This window comes from Cygnus olor, chromosome 4 (genome assembly GCF_009769625.2).
Source record: "Cygnus olor isolate bCygOlo1 chromosome 4, bCygOlo1.pri.v2, whole genome shotgun sequence".
Classification (NCBI taxonomy): domain Eukaryota; kingdom Metazoa; phylum Chordata; class Aves; order Anseriformes; family Anatidae; genus Cygnus; species Cygnus olor.
In genome coordinates, this window is record NC_049172.1 from 16,779,763 (window position 1) to 16,801,050 (window position 21,288).

Below are 21,288 nucleotides of genomic sequence, written 5' to 3' on the forward strand. Positions count from 1 at the left end.
CATTTCTGCCTCAAAACTGGAACATTCTTCCAAATGCTGATTAGAAGTATAATGCCATTTTCCTACAGGGAAAAAATCACCAACACTAGTAATAGGTAGGCAAATACTCACAAATTGGACGCCTAATGGCGAAGTATGCTGAAATGTCCTAACTTGATGACAGAAAGTTCATATGTAAGAGTTTGTTGAGGAGCAATTTCAAAGCATCACTTTGTCTGAGGAATCTTTCAATACTACTTTTTATAGGACTTACAAATATCTGTTGTATTGCATATTTTTATCAATAACTATGAGAACAACGATTTTTCAATTTTCCAACACTTCATACAGTATCACTGAGCTGAAGGAGAACAAAAGTTATCTACTCTAACTCCTGATCATTAAATTGTTTTAAAACACCACCAGTTATGGAGACTCGATAACCTGCTCAGGTCATAAGTTTAAAAATTTTCCGTAATTTCCAAAACTATTTTTTCCATTAGAATTCAAACCCTATTTTTTCCTATTCCTCCGTTAAGCTTATATGAAGAACAGACTCACTCTCTCCACTCCATAGCAGCCTTTTAAATAAAGAAAAACTACCACCACCTTCCTCCTTGGTTTTATTTATTTTGGTTCCCTAAACCTTCCTCCCCCACCCCACCCCCCAGCTTTTCTTGATTTTGTAAGCTAAAGTCTCTTCTGTATGTGTGCTATTTTGTAGATAACATCCCATTTTTGTTACTCTCTTGTTGACTCACTCCAAATGCGTATCGTTCTTTAAATGCTTCACCCCAAACTGAATACAGAATTAAAACTGAGGCTTTGTCAGTGCTGAGCATATGGCCCAAGCAATAAATAAGAGGTAAAATATAGAAAAATACTAAAAAGTAATGAGCATTTGCAATTTAGTTTAAAATGTTTAATTAATCACTTAGTTTGATTCATATGCAACCTCAACAATTACTGTTTATAAACACTCAGCACTGTTAATTGATTCTGAACATAAATGAAGAAACTACCTCATGAGTAGATTTAATACATAGTCTTTATATCAACTGAAAAAGATTTGCGGGAAAGAATCTCCTCTATAATTTTAAGAATATCTCCCAGAAATGTGTAAAGTGCAAAAAATTACCCATCCTGATAAAAAAAAATTAAATCTCAGCCTACATAAGAGATTAAAAAGTAATTTGAAGGATTATACATATGCTGTAAAGATTTATCATGGGAAGTGAATGATCTGATGGGTAAAAGCATTTGTTTGGAATTCTGATTATCTGAAAAATACATTTACCATTAAGTTTCAAGTGGTTTGGCACATTCCCCTGTTGTGCAGCAGAAAAGCTATTTGAGAAACATGAAAAACAGAAAATTAAGTCCTTTGAAGAAATATGGCTGCTATCGATTGTGCTAGTGCTGTACCTTTTTCATTAATTTCTATCTTGGTTATGGAAGCTGAAGAGAAAATACCTAGAAAAAAAAAAACAAAAGGAAATACAAAAATAGTTTCAAACCAAATGACATCATCTACTATGTATTGTACATGTCATAAAAAAATCACATTATAAAAATAGCTGGTGGCCATATGCTGATTTCTCTCTTCCTGAACTCAAAATTTCAAAACATTGTCAATTGAAATGTCAGGTGAGAAAATAACTAAGAAAATATCAAAAATAAAAACATGCCTTTCTGCTCTACTTAGCAGATATAGGTATATATGTCCATGTACAACAGATGGCTCTTCGATTTAGATCATATGCTACACGATTTACCACATCTGAAGACCTGATTGTTTGTGTACCTCCACGTTTATTATCTATATATAGATAGATATTATTTGTACCCAGATATTTAGGAACTCAAAGTTACAGCAGCTTCCTGTATCTTTACTATAAGGACAGATCTATCTATCGAAGTATGTAATTAGAGATATTAGAGACAAAGTAACATTATGGCTAAAACTATAAATGAAAAGTGCATTTTCTTCAAGTACTTTCAGATTTATCACTTATATCTACCAAGAGTGCACTTTTTTATAATCAACTTTTTACTTAGTCATCATATATAGAGAGCAATAACAAATACTATCACTTAAAAAACTACATCACAAAAGAGCAAAACAAGTAAAATAGTAAAATTATCCTTTGTATCATCTTTGCTACTAGTAAAAAAAAAATTGTGTCTGTTTGGTCAGCTCACATAGTCCTGCCACAAGCACAATCTGAAAAAAACACCTGACACCTGCATTGTGGTGCTTTCCCCCATTTGCAGCCAGAATTGAAGGTTAGAGCTAAAACACAGCTTTCAGTGTTCCCCAGTGCTATTTGTACAACAAGTGAAATACAAAAAGTACAGAACTTAATGAACTGCCTTGGCAAAGCAATTTCAATTTTAGCAGATCAACAGAGAACAGAAGTAATTGGAGTGATTCCTTATGACATGCAAGAGAATAAAACCAGAAATGCGTCCCTGAAACCTAAAGGTGGCGTGCCTAGACAGCTCACACACCAAGCAGGCACCAAGTTCATTAAAGCCAAGTTCTTCAGCCAAGCCCTTGGCAACCATCAGCTTGGGCATCAAGCCCTCCAGCTGGGTGGCCACCAGCCAGGCTACCTGGCTTCCAGGGTAGCCCCAGGGCCCGAGGAAGGTTCCATGAATAGATTCAACAAATGGAATGCATCACCTACCTCCAGCAGGCAGGTCTTTGAGCCCAGCAGCTGAGAAAACACCCGAACCTTCCTCATGCAAATGAGGGACACAGCCAGCAGCAGTGCTGGCTGCCTAGGGAAAATGAACAACTTGCTATTCCCCCCCAGCAAAGAGATTTGAAAAGAAAGCAGCTCAGCCTGCGGTCCATCAGGTGGGCTGCATGGGGAGCAGGTTCTTTCAGTGATCCAAATAACTGTTTATCCAACCAGCTAGGAAGCCAGGCAGCCTAGAGACACTCAGGCTGGTGAAACTCCCAGGATCTGCTTCAGAAGGGAGATGAGTAGGAACATCAGTATTCAGCAGAGGAAAATCGCTCTTTTAAAAAAACATTTGGCAAGTTCAAAAAAAGAAGGTCCCTGACCTACAAATATTGGAATTCTGAACAGCTAAAAACATCCACAAAGTGTAGATAGACCAAGGCAAGGGACATGAGACTATTTGGAAGGAACAAGATTAAAACCTTACATAAACCATAAAGCTCTGCTGGGAAATACCCTGCCAGCAAACTTCCCCCCAGCAGAACTGTGCCAAGCAGTCTGCATTCACATAGCTCTGCCCCTGCCCAGACAGCACTCCTAACAATTTCAGTGCAAGAAGAGGTACCATGGCACAGTGAAGGCCCTACAGTCCACCTGCATCAGTGTGAGGCAGTGGTGGTATCTCTGCACAAGCTAACTCTTCTGTGGACAGCAGAGTTGCTGCCAGCTGGGTGCTGTTCACCATCCGGAAAGGTTTGTTTCCCTATAGAAGTCTTAGGATTTACCTTGGGTAGCTCCTTTTGGTACTTTACCTTGTGACTTACGACCTCTGCAGTCCAGATGCTGCATGGGGGAGATTTCCACAAGAGACTATGGACCACTAAGGTATGTTGTAACAACTCTTTGGCAGAAGAAATGGGATGTCATAATCCCACAGTCATTTTCCTCCACTCAGGTCTCTCTTTTTTTTTTCATATCCCACATTTCAAGCTTAAATTCAAAACCCTGGACTCTGAACAAACAGTTTCAGCAGTCCTGAGCCTGCTCAAAAGAGACAAAATACTTTGTACTTGAAAGCCCACACTCACAGCAAGACAAATAGCAGGGGACAGCAAGGAGCAGGATGACAGTACGCAAAGATCAACGGTCCCTGTAAATGATTTCTGAAAAACCCTTCACAGCAAACCGGCATCTTAATGCCTCACTACGTGCACAGATCTGTGATGTCAATCTGTGACATGCAGGCATTTTCTGGGAGTTACATTAAAAATTCCCCTCAGGTCCTCAGCAGGTACACCCTAGGGTGTGAGCTGGTCAGACAGCAGAAAATTGGATGGTTGAACAGCATGTAGTGAAGGTTCATGATCTCAGCAGGGGAAATATTTCTGTGGTTGCTACTACGTGCAATGTATTGCACAATGAAAGCTCTGCTGAAAGGGATGTGTTGTTGCCTCAATAAGATGGACAGGATGGTTTTGAATATTCTGACATGAAACTAATGCAGGCAATACACCATTAAGGAAAGCTTTAAAAGTCCTGTGAAACCATCTAGAATGAATAACTCTGTGAGGAGGTGCTACCGCTCTGGGGATTTGCACTGTCATCTTGCTATACGGTAAACATACTTGTGTTTTTCCAGTGCAGCTTGTCAAGTGTAATTGACAATAGTAAGGAAATTATTTGATGAAAATATATGAGCACAAAGTACAAGCCATTTAGAACTGGACTGAGTTTTTCCAGCCAGAAGAATGGTTCTTTCTGTGGTGTTTCAATCCACATTTTCTTGGTGTGTTATTTCAAATAGAAAAAAACACACCCTGGTCACCATGCAGCCTTTCTGATTTCCAATGCATTGACTAGCTATTCATTCTAGTCTGAGATCTGACATCACATGCACAAACTTGAAAATCAATTAATCTTGAGATTCTGTGCAAGTCTAACATTTTTGTTTAATAACATTTAAATATGCTTCTATAAATAAAATATTACTAGTTTCTTTCTTTCTTCCCCCCACTCTGGGATAGTAGAATCTGGACAGTAGACTTGGTGCATGCAACTGAAGATGCTTCAAGGGGAAGTATTTTAAGTGTATGGCATCAAATCAGACAGAGCTTTAAGATTGCAACATTCCCTTGTTTACTGATACGTTGACTGCACAGGTCTGTCTAGTGTTGGCTTTTTTGTAGTTCATGATGACAAATATCTCTATTCTTACAGATGACTACTCATCTAAAAAAAAAATCCTCTGTTGATTCCCGAATGGTGATGAGAACCTAATTCATCATGGCACATGGCATAGAGTTAAGCCTAGTGAGAGACTTGAGGTCAACGCTAAGGTTAGAGTTTGCTCTATTTCCTCTTCCAGTAAACCTACTATAATCTAGGATAGTCTGGCCAATCTCTGATCTTTCCTCATGTTTGTAAATGTTTGATGCATGCCTTCAGAGACTCCTCTGTCTGGATATCCTCTGGGAGGATATTTGATGGAAAACTAGAACTAACTTCCTGGACCATGCTACACCTTGACTAGCTTGCTTGTAGAGGTGAAATAGGATTTTTAAACTAGATCAGTTTCCAAATCCAGTGAGCCCTGAGCTCCTGTGTACAGAAGCTTGACCAAAGTGGTCACATTGCTGCAGGAAAGGTTGCACATGGGGGTGCTATCAAAGGCAGAGGTATTATCACATGCACACAAGGACTGCAATAGTCTGTGTTGCTCGAAAAGCTGAAGTGCAGAAAACTGTAAAATAAAAAAAAAAATCTCTGTAATCATTGCTTGGTGCAAAGTTTTTGTTGTGGATGTAGAATGCTGATCCAGATGGAATTCTCCAGGATGAAAGACGCCTATGTCAAATGCTAAAGGTTGTATTGCATTACTGTGCCTTCCATTAAAAAAAAAAAAACATTCAAATGACCTTCTTGTCACATTCTGACAGCCCACATTGTGGCGCTCTAATTTCCAGAACAGCTGAACACAGCCCTCTTCATATTTCAACCAACCCCTTCTCACCAAAAACCCTTTTCTCTTGTTTATTTTGGGTTCCTCTGCAAGTTTATTCCATGTCTGCACTCTTCACTAAGGTTGCTGAGCCAGAAGTATTTTACCTTTGCCAGTTTTTACTACGCATTTCTATCAATACTTATCTAAAACTATCCACCAGGGTGCTCTCTCACTGTTGCTGTGCTGTGACAGGCAAACACAGGGTAACAGAGCATGATGATTTTCTTCTAAGTGTCCCTCTTGACTGAAGAGGGACCTTTTGAATGTCCCAGTTCTTCCAACAGTTTTCAAGTGACCTTTTTTTTTGACTGATTTTCTTCTCCATGTTCAGGGAGATTGTCAGTTTAGCTAAAAAGCTTCCACAAAAGGAAAGTTGCCTGCTGTCATAGAAAAGCCTCTGTTTTCCTTCATATTTGCCCCTACCACTTGGCATATCTCAAAGGAACAAATTTCCCTATAAGCTAACAATTTCAGTTAAGAGTTCCACCCCTCTATTATTTATACAATTCCAGAAGCAGGCATGAGGCTTTAAACAAATTAAAAGATAATTGTTTTTGAAAGCATACATTCAAATAGGATGTTAATTTTTAAAAAATATAATCTGAGTATGAAGGCTGGGCACAAAGACTGGAGGCTTGCATAGGAAATGGATTAAGAGTGAAAAGCAACTTAATAATACAAGTGCACATGTAGCCTGACCTGCATGTCTCAAAAGGATATCATGCTGGTGAGTACATCTCCTTCAGACAAAAGGTTTAACTACCATGCTGTGGCATATCTGAGCTGCTCTGAATGGAGTTTATGAATACTGCATATTGTCAAATACTTCAGGATACTTACAGTGTGAATACATTCAGATACCTCAGCTTCCCAGAACAGGTGGGATGCAAAAAATCATATATAAAAATATGAATATATTCACATATAACTATTAAAGGACAAAGCCAGAACCATTAAGTGATGAAAGCTTGGTCTCTTCATCATACATATCTAGAATGGGTGTAAACCATAGACCAGAACAATCACAGCTCTGAATCAGGTGTGACAGAACCTCTCAGGTTTCTCTCTCAAGAGAAGATAAAGTTGTGTGAGAAACCAAGCATGAGTGTGCAGTAACAGTCAATATATAAAGAGAGTGAGAAGCATTCTCATAGAAAGGGTATAGATTTTTTTCTTGTCATGAGACAGCTTTAAATGCTTCGTGCACTTTGCAGTAAACACGGTATTTGTAGTACAAAATGAGAAGACCTGCAAAGTAATGGAGGTGGGAACATTTGTCTTCAGTAGCCTTCCTGAAGAACTAATTCTAAACTTCTCCTTTATGGTCACATGTTTAAGAGCAAAAGAAAAATAAACTTGTCTGTGAAGGTATGGTGGCACAGCTCTTCTGTCTGAAGGTTTCTCATCAAAAAATTACACTGCCATCTGAATAATTTGGTATCTTGAAGCCATGCAAATATATGTTTTACACAGAAAATTCAAAGTAATACCTTTAAGACCAGAACGGGGGAAAGGAGTAGTGAATCTGGACAGGATATGGTGATTAGGACTTACAATGCTGATTAGTGAATATTCCTGGATGTAAAATTCAGATAACAAATGCCAAATTATAGCCATAACACCAGTGCTGTTGTGTCAAGAATCTCGTACATATCTATCTCCCCAGGACAGACCTGGAGCCATCTTAGGACTTCCAGGAAGGTCTCAGCCATCTTAGATAAAAGCCTGAAATTTTCTATTATGTCTTTTGTTGGTGACAGAATAAACACCAACTTCCCACAGTTATATGTATGATAGAGGAATCTTTAGAGAAGAAATAAATGAGGGATACAAGATTGGTGGGGAAAATAAGAAAATCTCACTAGACATCAGTTGTTTAAACAAAAAGGTGGAAGAATGACAACCTAATCATTACCTGAAGTAATCACAATGTGACAGCATATTTATTGAAAATGAAAATTGGTCAAAATGATGCTTTTGACTAGCAGTCAAGGTTCAAAGAAAGAGGTGGTACTAAAACAATGCGGACTAGAAACAAGGTACATTTTTAGTGTAAATATTCATTACACACTGGCAAACATTTCCTATGCACTGTGATAGGAACAGATTTGAAATCAGAATAGGCCCTCTCCCCCTCCAAAAGAGACATAGCTTACTGGAACAGGAATCAACTTGGGCAAGACGTCCCGATATGCTTCCAGACAGAACGTAGATTATGGCTATTTCTTCTGGCTATGTAAGTTATAAAAGTTAATTTATCTTCTTTGCCAACAAAAAATTCTAAAGGTCACATTATCTTTCTATAACATTTGGTAATAAGCATTTGGCAGCATGAATCAGGGATTATAAAACTCCCAAATACTTTCTAAAAGACTCTGAAGTACTGGGACAAAGAACGACAACTGCCAAAAGAAAGATATAGACACCTTTAAGTTCTCCTTTCTAACATCCTTAATAATCATTTTCTTCCTTAAAAATTTGATTTTAGATTTAGGAACGTAGTATTGTGCAATTAAAACCAGTGATATCTGAAAAGAAATTTGAGTGTGAAGTTAAGTTGCATGTATTCCTTACACAGCATTTCAGAACGGCATCTAAGATTCCCTTGGAAGTAGTAATCCAGAAATTGGTTACTAGTCTCTGACTGTGACTCTCAACTTGGTGAATTCCCAAATATCACAATAGCAGGGATATTGTAAGACCTGAAATGGAAAGAAAAACAAAACAACAAAAATAGCTTTATTGGGAAGGAGAGCGGAAATGATAGACCAGTGTAGGATGACCAAGTTTGTATCTGTTAGAGCATGGAAAGACAAGGAACACAAGGGAAAACAAGACACTGGAAACAAAGTGGATCAAGAGCTTCAAAGGTGAAGGTCTCTAAAAAAGATTTGGAGAAATTACAGAGGGTTAATGCAGCAGTCAGAAAGGTTGTTAAGGAATAAAGTCATAAGGAAGTAGAACATTTTGGATAGACAGTGAAATTGATATGAATTAATAGGAGAGATCCCCCAGGGAGACAAAATGTAACAGGCATTTAAATACAAGAAAAACAGACAGCAGGCTGTTTTTTTATTTTTTATTTTTATATAATGTACCATCTGTGAATACATTCAAAGGTAGGCTGAAGTAAAGGTTTGATTTAAGAGTTTTCCCATATAATCTTCATGCCTACTACTGTACCTGTTCAACAGAGAACTCCACGCCCTTCAGGATGAGCAAGATGCAAAGACTTGTAACTTGATACAACTTCAACTTTATTAACTCTAGTCATCTGAGAGTTCACACAGTGCAGGCCATGATGCTACAATTAATCACTCTCCAGTGGAGAAGGATTTATCAGTTCTCAGTAGCTTACTTCCAAAATCCTGCTGCTTTGTTATCTATTGTTACCTCTTTAGTGGCTGACACTAGAAGTTCTATCTCTGTCCCATATCTTTCATTTATTTTAAGGCAATACCTTAATCTTTCCTGGGGAATCGGGAAAAGAGACTGCATGGCATGAGATCTATCCTGGACACCTACCAGAGACAGCTGCAAACAATTACATTTTTCTTACCTACCACAGGTTCCAAAATCAATTTTCCCACAAATTACTCTGGTATCAAATATGATCATTCAATTATTTCTTCATTCAGACCGTTTTTTGACTTTGTCAACTCGGAGTGACTTGATCATTTTCCTTCTGGCGCAGTATTCTAGCGAAAACTAAATATCCTGCTCTAAGGAACCTGCTTTGGCAGGGGGGTTGGACCCAATGGTCTTTCGAGGTCCCTTCCAACCCCTTTGATTCTGTGATTCTGTCCTGGACCTACTTTACTTTTCATTCCACTCATTAAGTGGGTAGAACTAAATAAACCCAAACACTATACAGTTGTTGAACAATAACAATCTCTGGAAGCTCCTTCCTGGATGCTAAAGTATCAGATAGCATGATAATGTCTCTCCTATAGTCTAATTGCTTCCACCACCTATGCTCAAGCTACATCAACTACTTGCAAGAAAATAGAATCTACAGTACCGTGCCTGTACTTTTAAATGCAGACTTGCATTTGAACAATTCTTTCTTTTCTTTGTGGGCCCTGTCATTCACCTTGCTGAAGCCAGCTCAGTTGCCTCAGAGGCAGGATAGTGTCCAGGATAAAATGATAACTTTTGTGCTTGGACCTGAAGATCAATTGCATCAGCTCCTCTTACTATCTTAAAGGCAAGGAGAAATCTAAGAGGTTAAAATATTTATACAATTGAATAAACATCGCTTGTAGCTTTATATGAACAATTCAAGGAACATGTTTAACAGTGACACTTATTTGAATTAGTATCATAGATGTGTCTCCTTCAAATTTGCGTGTACAGTATCCTGACTCACCAACAGATGCTGAATTTACATTGACATTGCTATATCTTGAAGCTTGTTTTCCTAAATTAGTTTTCTTCCTATGAGGGAAAAAAAGCCTCCTGCCACAATAGCAGCAGTAGAAGAGCTCACCATTCCTTGGCTGGGACTTCCTTTCTTTAAATCTATTTATATGACCAAAGTTCTTTGTTTTCTGATACTCAGCACTATGTTGTCATATCCTTTACTGTCCAAGTTCTTTCTTTCAAAGCTCTGTGAAGGAAGAAACTGTGGGAACTGCCTAAGACTTGCTACCAAGCAATCAAATGGTCTCATGTCAAGCATGCAGCAAATTCAAATAGCCTGCAAAAGCTACCACTGACACCAGAGACTAGAGTCTGTCTCACAGCCTACATGAGGAATCATGCCCACAGGTGGCTGTCAGCCTAACACTATCACCAGAGTTCAGAGGAATGGTCATGCCCAAATGGATTCCTCATGCTCTCCTCAAACTGAGACTAATATCACAGGACATTGTTTCTTTTGTCTTTTGAGTACGATAACATTCTGATTAACATAAGACATCATGCTGGAAACTCAAAGCATAACACACAACCACTTAGTTTTGTGGAAGATACAGTTTGCAGACAGAAAATCTATGAGTATGCTATTTTCTTCAATACTGCTGGGAGAAGAGCTGAACTGGACGTGTAAATAAAGTCAAAAAAAGGCATTAGAAAAATAAAGAGGAAATCCTGAAGTCAGTCACAACACTAATGCTCCCTCTTTGGTTTGTATACTTTTCTTACTCCATTCCTATTTTGAGAACATCCATATTAGACTCAAAGCCCTTCTGCTCTCCAGTCAGATTACCAACAATAAGTTTATACCAAACAAGATATATCTTAATTTCTCATCAGCTAGTTCTTCCATTGGCTCTTCAGCTATCCTTTCCCTGTGTAGGAAACATACTTCTGTATAGCATTTTCTTGTCTAATATATGCAGTCTTTGCAGCCTTACTTGCCTTTTGACTCCTAGCACAAAGAGAGTGGTTCATCTGACTTCACAGTCCATTACTTAGATTTCATTTTGTAGCAGTTTCCATGAATGAACTTCCTTCCTCATTAGATTGCTAGCGTCAATATTATATAGCCTCTTTTAGATTGCTTTTAAAGATGGAGTTCTGGCATGAAGATGAGAAGAAAAAAAATCAAGTTTGAGTATCTAAATAAACTATTTACAGTAACTAATAAAAGTGAAACTTCAGCTCTGAAAGAAAGACAGATGAAGAGAAAGGGTGGAAGAAAAAAGTCAGACCTATGTTAGTTAAATCACTTGAAGTCTTCTAATCATTCCTCCAGGAAGTGATAGGTGATTAACTTGACAGGAAAAATCAAGAATATGAACCAAAACGCGAGAATTATATGAAATTCACAGAAATATTCATTTTTACAAGTCACAAAGCTGTTGGCAATTATTTGTCATCCTGTTCCCAAGCCTCAGTCTGACTCATCCTCGAAGCTTTGGATCCTAGTATCTTTTTTCATTAATCAGTCAATGCTTCAAGTAGTTTTATAGGGTCTTTCTTTCCTTGGGCACAAGATACTCTTCAAGTATAATAAAATTAGACTCGATACCTACTACATAGCTTTTTCACTTCTGATTTTCTGTTTTTCATTTTGTCTGTGAATGCAGCCATACTAAAGACCTGGGAAATGAATGTCTGTCAAATGCAGTCATGCTGAAGAGAACTTTGTAGGAATTGATACCTTAATATACTAAACTGCACAGGTAGCAGCAGTGCAGTGGGATCACCCTTATGGATTAGAAGAGACTGTTCTCTGTGTAAAGGTTTCTTGCAGAGGCTGCTGTTTCCACCCACTCTTGCATATTTTGCTATGTTGACACTAGTTTGTTAAGGTCACCGATTCATTTTCCATAGTCCACTAAACAGCTATCTTAATCAATTTTTTTTGGCTGATACTCCACTATTGCTGGCATAATAAACACCTGACTAAAGTATTCTAATGTTCAGTGAACAAAGATAAAAGTGTCTATTAAGGGTATGCAGCTATGCCAAATACGATCATATATAATCAGCTGCACCAGAAGAGCCTGTCAACACATTGGAGAATATCGTCAGTCAGATGATACATCTGCTACAAGTGGCAGCTGTTGTACTCTGGAGTGTAGACTATTAGACATGAATATACTCCTTGGGCTATTTACAGCGCTCAAGCACAGTATTAGCTGACACCTGTTAAGCTGTAATTGCTATATTTTTGATATCTACTCATCATAATTATTGAAAATAAAATTTAAGACTTCTGAAGACATTGAATCTCATAAATAATGGTGAGCATAACTACAATACTGTCTTCATTTACAAACTTCGTTAGCACAAACTCTAAATAGTTCAGTCAGGCTAAATACAATTATAAGTCCCTTACCAAGTTCATAAAAGCCGAGTACCACATGTAATGCTGTGCTACATAATAATGTGCTACACTGTAAATTTTTATATCTAATTACTGAAGGGGGGTGTCAGTAATATTGCAATTAAGGCCACATATATTTTGTGGAGAATAAATAACTATCAAATGGTAGTATCATATAAAACGCTGAGTACATGGGTATGAAGAATTTGAGTGTGAGCCTTCGCCTGTGGCATAAACACTTATGCATGCAGTGAGTTTTATTATTGTATTTTACTTTCTTTGACCATACCTGCACTTTCCTTCATATCACTAAACCCGGAGATAATTTTCATTGGATTATCACCCCCTTGCATTTTACAAATTTATCTTGTGGTGAGGAAATAATCCAGTCATTTATCAAGTTATTTTTTATATTTATATAAATATATAGAAGAAAAATCAACTACCATAGATGTTCTTTAAGTACACCAGTAACAAGAAGTTTTTGAAGTCTTTTCTAATAAAGTTTTCCTCAATGAAGAAAAATAACATGGCCCCAGAAGTCAGGATAAATTATGAAAGCATATCTCAGCATAAGGGTCTGGCATATAATAATAGCTATATTATCATTATATAATAATTAACTCTTCAGGTTTATTTATCATGGGTTGAAAATAATGCCCATAGTTCTCATATAAAATAAGATAGAGATTGAAAGGAAAAAAAATCATCCACACTTAAAAAAATAAATATTTGACTCTTACAATCCATGACAAAAGTTGCTAACCAAGCACAAAGGAGAAAGAAGAGCTTCTGCATTAGAATCTAGTTGCATAGGATATTAAAATACAGTTCTAAAGATACTATAAGCTTTTACTGTTATTAAAGTAACTAATGCATTACAAGTTGTTAATTTGCCAATTGAAAAGTTACCGACCTTGGTTTTCTGTTTTTAAAGCACAAGAGGAATCAGGTTCACCCCCTTTAAAAACAATATTCTTCTTTCAAAAGTCAGATGACTCAATTTACTGCAGAGTTTTAATTTTATCTAGTTTTCCTCTAGATTTTGCAAGATATAATTTTGAACTGTTCATAAGCCTATAGCTCTAAAGTACTGCAGGGAAGATAATGGGCCACAACAATGTAAATATATAAATATATATACACATATATATATGAAAAAAAAATATATATATTTGTGTGTATATATATATATATATATATATGAAATGATAATACAAAACCCCAAATTTGTAAATGGCTTATTTTTTTTTATGTGCAGTGAATACTAAGCAGTGCATTGCAACAACTTACAATGAATTTCAACAATTCATTAGTACTTACCATGCTGTACTGCGTCACACGGCCTGGGCACCAACAACACAAGGCTTCTCTTCATGAGGAATGGGACACCTGCTTCAAAAGTCAGCTCCAATACAGTAAAAGCCAGCATAAGAACCTGGACTGGATCAGGAGCTAGACCAGCATCTATCTAATCATGAAACCAAAAGCCCAGCAGGAGGAAGGAGCCACCAGCTGCAGCAACTCCAAGCACTGATCACCAAACAAGCACACAGCTGCTCCTCCTGGGCTCGTATAGAGCCCTTTAAGTACCCTTTGACCTCTATAGGATTGGCTGAGTGAGTAGATAGGTTGGCCTGGCAACAGTTAGAAACCTTTGCTGGATTGGTGGGGAGACCAATTTAGTCGGGGAGAAAAACCTTCCACAAGACCAATGGGCTGGAAAGCATGAGTAATCGCGGTATGAGTGCTTTGTCAGGCACTTGGAAAATGAGAAGTTCATCAAGCTGCCCGGAATGCAAAATTTCCTCTAATATTCCCTAAATGTCATTTAATGTCCTCTAAATGCATCATTTTTTTTTAAACTCCCCTTCATCCCCACACCAGAAAAAAAATTGTCTTAACTTGCTGACTGTTCAGAAAGGAACATAATTTATATGCCAACTCAATATATGTGACAGCTTTTATGATTGTCATTTTTATTGCCATAAACATTTTAAGAATATGAGGATAAGCAGACTAAAATTAGAAAAGTAATTACTAAGAAAGGAGGAAGTTATCAGAAGTTATTTTAAACCAGATTTTGCTAAACTACAAAATGGTCAAACAAAACTAAAAATGCTGCTTCAGCATTCAGCAGGTTTGGAAAAAGAGAGCAAACGCTCTGAACAGTGTTCTAAGTCCATATTATTCTAGATTTCCAGCAAAACTTGATTCACGTGCTTTGAGAAGAGTGGCTGCAAGCTTCTGCAGAACCTCTGGGACCTCGGAGCATGCATGACCCTTGCTGTCAGGAGAGATGAACAATGCCGGAGGAACACATGTACCCTTTGCACCAACACTTTGAGGGTAATAGATTTAAAAAACCCTCAGTGGTCCTATTAAGACTGTACTTTAATCGAAATAGAGCCAGTCTGCTGGCACTGAAAATTAAAAAGGTTGTAGAACAGTATTTATGCTAGGAGCTGGGTGAAAGCCAACAGGCACATAAGAGCACCTGGTTCAGACTGATGTGACCCCTGAGAGGATGCGGTTAATGTTCAATGTGTCTCTGAAAGGTCAGGAGGGAATAAACATCAAATTCACAATAAATAGAGTAGACAAACCAGCCTGCCAGCCAGACAGGCCGACTGGCGTGTGCAATGTCAAACGAGAGCAAGGGCAAAATTTACAAGTGCTTCTTCACCAGGGCCACAAGCCCAGCACAAAGGTTAGGGACAGAAAGACCTTAACTGCTGATGGTATCAGGGTCCTACATGCAGTGAGTACATTCTCTGTAGCTGTTAAGTCATAAGGGCTAGGTCACTGGGGAGTAAATGTAGAAGAAGGATTAGACCCAATAAATTAGGTGTTAGCAAGTGACCAGGACTGGATGGGATTTATCTGAGAGTTCTGGAGAGTTATAAGAAGAAACTGAGGAGAAGATTAAGACTCTTGACTTTGAAGAACCTTTGGAAAAGCTTCAAGGGGATGTGTTTAACCTCTATGGTATCATGGAGGTGGTGGATAAAGTGGCTGCAGAGCTATTCTTCATCAAATCCCACAATATCAAAATTAGGGGCCCTCTATGAAATTATCTGTAGATCAGTTTAAAGGTGATGAAAGAAAGCACTTCTCTAAGCAGCAGGTGATGAATGTTAGGAACTTGCTGCCAAAAAAAGGCAGCCGTGCCAGCAGCTTTGCAAAAGAATTAAAGAAACTCACAGACAACAGAGCCATGAACAGACACTATAGGTACGGGTGGGGAATACAACTGTGGCTACTAGGGGAGTCTGTGGGGAAGGTGCTGTGTAACTTGGGCACTCATATGCTGTCCCTAAATACCATCCCCTGCTGCCACTATCAGAGATTGGTCTGATCTAGACTTGGGCATTGGTTCTCCAGAGTCCACAGAACTCTGTTAGCAATGGAAGTGCTGACAGGAAAACTACTCGGTGTGATATCTAAGGTATTTCATTCAGGGGGTGGTTAGGATCATTTGATTCAGAATTATGGCAAGACCTTTAAATTTGGCTTGTAAAATGAAGCTTTACTTCTGTGCACTGTTTCTACTAAACTTGACAAGGTAAGCCCATTAGCCTGCAGAACTTTCACAATATTGGTATTTACAACAGACTCGTAAAGAAAGAGTCCTAAGGAGTTACTAGACTAAAGAGCAGAAAAAGAGAAGGCACAAGCAGAGTAATTAACATGATTGAAAACACATAACCAAAGTTTTGTTCAGAAAATTGTTATCCCTGCAGTACAGCTGACAAGATATAGTCAATTCACACAGCTGATAGCCAGATCTTTCCATATGAAATCTTATATTATAGAGCTGACATTTTCATGGCGGCAAGGCTGTGAAACTTGGTATTTACATCCTCTTCTCCCTTCCACCATACCGTGATTACTGATTATTGCAGGTGTGAAGAAAACTCTTTTCTCCACTTGTCTGAGCTCTTCAGTGTCCCATGATAATAAATAGGGCAGCGATGCAGCTCAATAGCTTGCTACAATTTACAAACCAATTTCTTGTTTGTTTTTTAAATCCCTCTCCAAGACTCCAGTGTTGTGGAACAGCTGGCAACATACAGTGGCCATCTGTACTACCTTCATCTTTTGAGAATTCAAATTGATTTTCTTCAGCCTAGCATGAGGAGTTAAGGGGTGCTCATTGCCTGATGATGTGCATTCACACTATCCAATGGAGCTGGGAAGACAATTTTGGCATGAGACCATCAGCATGAACAAACTGCACTGGCAGATGAACTGTGAATCAAGCGGCCTTTACCCTTTTTGTACAGGATAAAGGTTCTATCCATGTTTTCAGATTTCAAATACAGAAAATTTCTAGATCTGTATATGTGAAACATAGCCAAATGTCACTGATTCACTTTGCTGATTGATGGCACTTATCCTCAAAGACACAATAGAGTATGTTCATATAAAGTCAGCAGGGTTTTTTAGGACTTGCACAGAACACTTTCAACATAATAGATGCTGATATAATTCAAATCAAAAGTAAAAATGGGTATGATGCAGACAAACAGTGTGCTGAAATCAAACATCTGAAAAAGGAAATATTGATTAATGTATCTTCTGAAGAGTGGCTTTACCCAACTAAACTAAGCAAAAGTGAAGCACTGTGTAATATTCAGAAGAGTTTTTCACCTTTGCTATTTTATAGTAAGTAATTTTTAGTGCTGCAAGGTATTGCCTTACTGTGCTTGATTTATCAAGACTGATCAAGAAAAAAATTTTATCATGCTCCCAACTTCAAACTTCAGAAGTTCCATTAAGCTTACTGGAGGGACTCACATATTCTAGTTAAATACATATGCAAAGCTTTGAGGGAGCTTAACCTAAATGTTAAGTGTAGTGACAAATTAGTGTTCAGGATAAATAAATCCAAAGGATAAATTGATACTGCATTAAGTACTAGAGCAAAAAATATATGAAGTTTGCACACAAAAATACTGCAAACATTAACAAGCATAACCCACTCTTACAAAGGATATGTGAAAGAATGGAAAGCAACATAAAACATGAAAAGTATGTACATAGCTTAGCATGTAGCTTAATGTAACTTCTGGATAAACTATGTTAATAGGAAAGTTCAATAAATTGAAGGTGCACATTTCACAGAAGTTTATACTAAAGATTTTTATTTACATTTATTTAAAAATTGATATAACTTAACTTGTCATATGTCACAACATGATAATACATTATATACTTCTAAAAGGGAATAATACACCATTTAGAAATTTTTCTTTGGAATGTAAATACTTTGTCATCACAATAGTCTAGCTGAAGTGGTATTTGTTTGGCAAACCATACAGTGTCAAATTTAATTAAATGTTTGCTTGTTAGGTGTCCTAAAAATAGATAGGAAAATTGCCTAAATCAACTGAAATTATACTGTTCTATAAAATGTGAGACAATATGATTTAAATGTATTTTTCCCTTTCAGTTCTCAGAAACATATGGCCATTAATAAAGTTTTGTGGTTTAGATATATAATTTAAATCTCTTAAAAAGTACGTAATGTACTATAGTTAAACAAAAAGATAAAACCCACATTATATTAAAGCCATGCAAGATTTTGGAAACTGGAGGTAAATAACCAAATCATTCTAGGAAGTGGCTCCAGTAATCTGGTTAATCATGTGGTGACTTGCTCACAAGTGTATGCTAACATGCATGAGAAGAGATGGTTATTATCAAAGAAGGGGCTGGTACAGTGTCCTAGACTTTCCCCCCAAAAACTAGAAGTAACAGTAGTTTAATATCAGAATTTTAGTAGGTCTACCATAATCTAGCAGTTGATACTAGGACACATGAAGACGAGGTGGCAATAGTCATCATGGAGAATAGATACTCATATGTAAAATTTGCACTGTATATGATCTAACTCATAACTAGAGAGATAAACTATTTCCTTACAAAGTGCTATAAGAGGACTCATCTGGGCTTTAGAGTTGTGAAATGTCATGTGTGTAGGTATAAAAGTACTGGGTCAACAACAACAACAAAAAAATTACAAACAAAACCTTTCAGCAGCCCAGTTCTTTAGCTGGTGGGTCTGAATTCCATAACAAAAGAAAGCTGCTGTTGTTGCTAAAATGCTTTCAAAGTAGGCCTAATTCTTATATATTTATAGCTATGCATATGCATTTCTTGTCTGCTGTGAAACAGATCTCAGTAGAAATCAACACTTGCCCCTAGATGCTGTTAAAAAAAAAAAAAAAGTCTAATAGAAAAAACATCCTAGAGTCCAGATTCTTACCTCTAAATAAATAAATAAATAAATATTCATCAGACAGGTCTCCATTTCCTAACTCTTGCTCCAGTTGTTTTCCTTTTGCACTGCTTTAGGCTAATGTATGCCTCGGTGACTACCTTCTCTGCCCAGGACTGTCTTTTTGTACATACAGCCTTCTATCCTCTACATAGCTTCCATACAGGGTCCAAAGCTGTGCCTCTCATCATGGCCAGAGTAGCAACAGAGGTTTGGTGGTATTGTCTGTTATGAATAGCAAATTTTTGGTCTTGGAAATGATTTCTGAATCAATGGTATCCTGAAGCTTTGCTCGTGCTTAGGGCATGACATAGTTGTCTAGGTCAGAGAAATAAAGAGAAATTTTAACACCAAATTATTATTTTCTCCTTTAAATTGTAAATGTCTTCTAATACCACTCTCTGTTCTCTGTCTCTTTTGCACACACCTTTATTCTCTTTCCATGCTCCTTCTCTGTTTTTTTTTTTTTTTTCATTTCCTTTTATGATTTGTCTTGGACATCTTATAATTTGTTAATTTGATTTTAACAAATGAATGAAGACTACACACTCAGTTTAGAGCTCTCCATGTGTGGGAGTCAATGTAGCACTTGCAGCTAGAAGTAGGAACAATATTCAGAGGGAAAGTCATATTAACGTTAATGACATCTTTTAGAAATGCAGTATAAAAAATCATAGAACTTTTTTTTTTTTTTTTTTTCTGCACAAGCTTTAACGAACATTTAAAGCTTAATCTAAAGACATGGAATTTGTCAGTGTTCCTATTCCCTTTAACGGTGTCTGAATACACCCTCATATACTGGGCTATTTTCAGCTCTTTCTGCCATAACCACAGACACTTACACACAGAGAGTTCACTGTCACCTTCTATTTGAGAAGTACAAAATTTATACCTTTTTATGCTTTTCTCCTTTCCAATGGTGTTTTTAAAAAGAAAGTAAAGGGAAAGTTCCATGGATATAAAGACATAAAAATGATTCACCTCCGCCTGACTTTCTGTCCATTTTTCTGAGTTATTATTAGGCCTAGGGAAGTCTAGTGACTGCTTTTTCACCTAAACAAAATAATCCAGTTTTCAATTATATTTCTGTTTTGTACTGTTGCAACTTGGGCAGTTTGGCTTCACGACATGTGTATCACTGTTCTACCATTCCTATGCAGAACAAATACAACGCTGCCTGTCTGTCCCAAGTCATTGCAATGCCATCTCTTATTCACCCTGGTGAGCACAGGGCTGGAAAGCATCCTGACTGTTGACTTCACAAAGCTAAACCTAGGAGGCCCTCCCTGCTCACATAAGTGCACGTGCTCCCACATTTTGTTCAGTGCCATCATAAGCGTGGGAGATGCTACCACAGCTGGTTCTGCTACTACATAGACACTGTATTTCCTTCATCATCAGGGGCTCCCAATCTCCCAAAGATCATACAAAACAACAGAAAAGCATGCTGTTGTAAAAGAACCTAGGATGAATGAGAATGTCACCCATGACCTATAAGAATAATATCTTCTGGTTTTAGTATTTTTTTTAATAGATGGATTTTTACTATGTAACATTTTAGGTTGTGTTTATTCACTCAAATTTGTTGAAGTAAATGAATACATTAGTAGAGAGGGAAAAACAATGAGTTCAGTGATTACTTCTCTATTGTTATTTTCAAAAAATGAAAAAGTTAATAGGATAGAATGGTTTGCATATTTCTTTTATGGTATTTTAAATACATTCATTAAATGATAAATGTTATTTGAAATAAAAAAAAATAAAATACTAAGGACTTCATAATCCCAAATCTTTCACTGTTCAGTCTAGTAAGTTGAGCTCAAATTGATATTTACCTGTGTTTGTTTCCTTCTTATATAACTTATGTTTACACTAAGCAAATAATCTTCCTATTTCATATAAATTTCCCCTTTGATACAGTTCCAGTAAGTTACACAGGAACCTGATAAAGAGACTTAGCAAAATCCTTTCTGGTGCCTATCCTTTTGTGGTTTGGGAAGAAAGAAGGAGGCTAAGGGGAACTGCTGGAGCTCAGCTGAAAAGGTATGAGTCGGTGGTGGCCAAGGGGGAGGATTTTGCTTTCACTAACTGCTGCAGAATTTTAGGTAAGAAAACTGAATAAATATCACCCGGAAAGAAAACAATAATGCATTTTTTGGAACAGTTCTGAAACAGAATACTCAGAAATAGGTTATTGTGCTAGAATGAAGATCTCTCAGGGTTGAAGAATGACTATGCAAGCTCCCAAAGTACCATAAAGCACAGAAAATATGATATCTGATTTTAAGGAATGATTCTCTTATGCATAAGTCCTACTCTTTAATATGCCCTAGATTATGCTGGAAGCTGAATTTCTCCCTCAGAGGTCTCACCAACACAGAGGTATACACGTGATAAAAAGGCACCATTTCTTCTCAGATCAAGTCATGCATTCAGTGAACTTGGCTAAGCCAAAGGCCAGACTTTTTTGATAATATAAATGGCCTAAGTACTTAAACACTTTAGAACTAGAGAAATTGGAAGAGCAGGACATTTCTTCAGAGGGTCAACTTAAAAGATG

At 37.3% G+C, this 21,288-nt stretch overlaps 1 long non-coding RNA gene across 2 annotated transcripts; it reads right to left on the reverse strand.

Annotated features, from left to right (window-relative positions):
* Positions 1-415: 415 nt before the first annotated feature.
* Positions 416-13,988, reverse strand: LOC121069937. Of its 2 annotated transcripts, XR_005819774.1 has the most exons (4): positions 13,769-13,988; positions 8,245-8,372; positions 2,670-2,763; positions 416-1,452 (listed from the first exon to the last, which is right to left on the reverse strand). It is a non-coding gene; the product is annotated as an uncharacterized LOC121069937 (long non-coding RNA). The 2 variants fall into 2 exon arrangements; XR_005819775.1 differs by lacking the exon at positions 2,670-2,763.
* Positions 13,989-21,288: the final 7,300 nt, after the last annotated feature.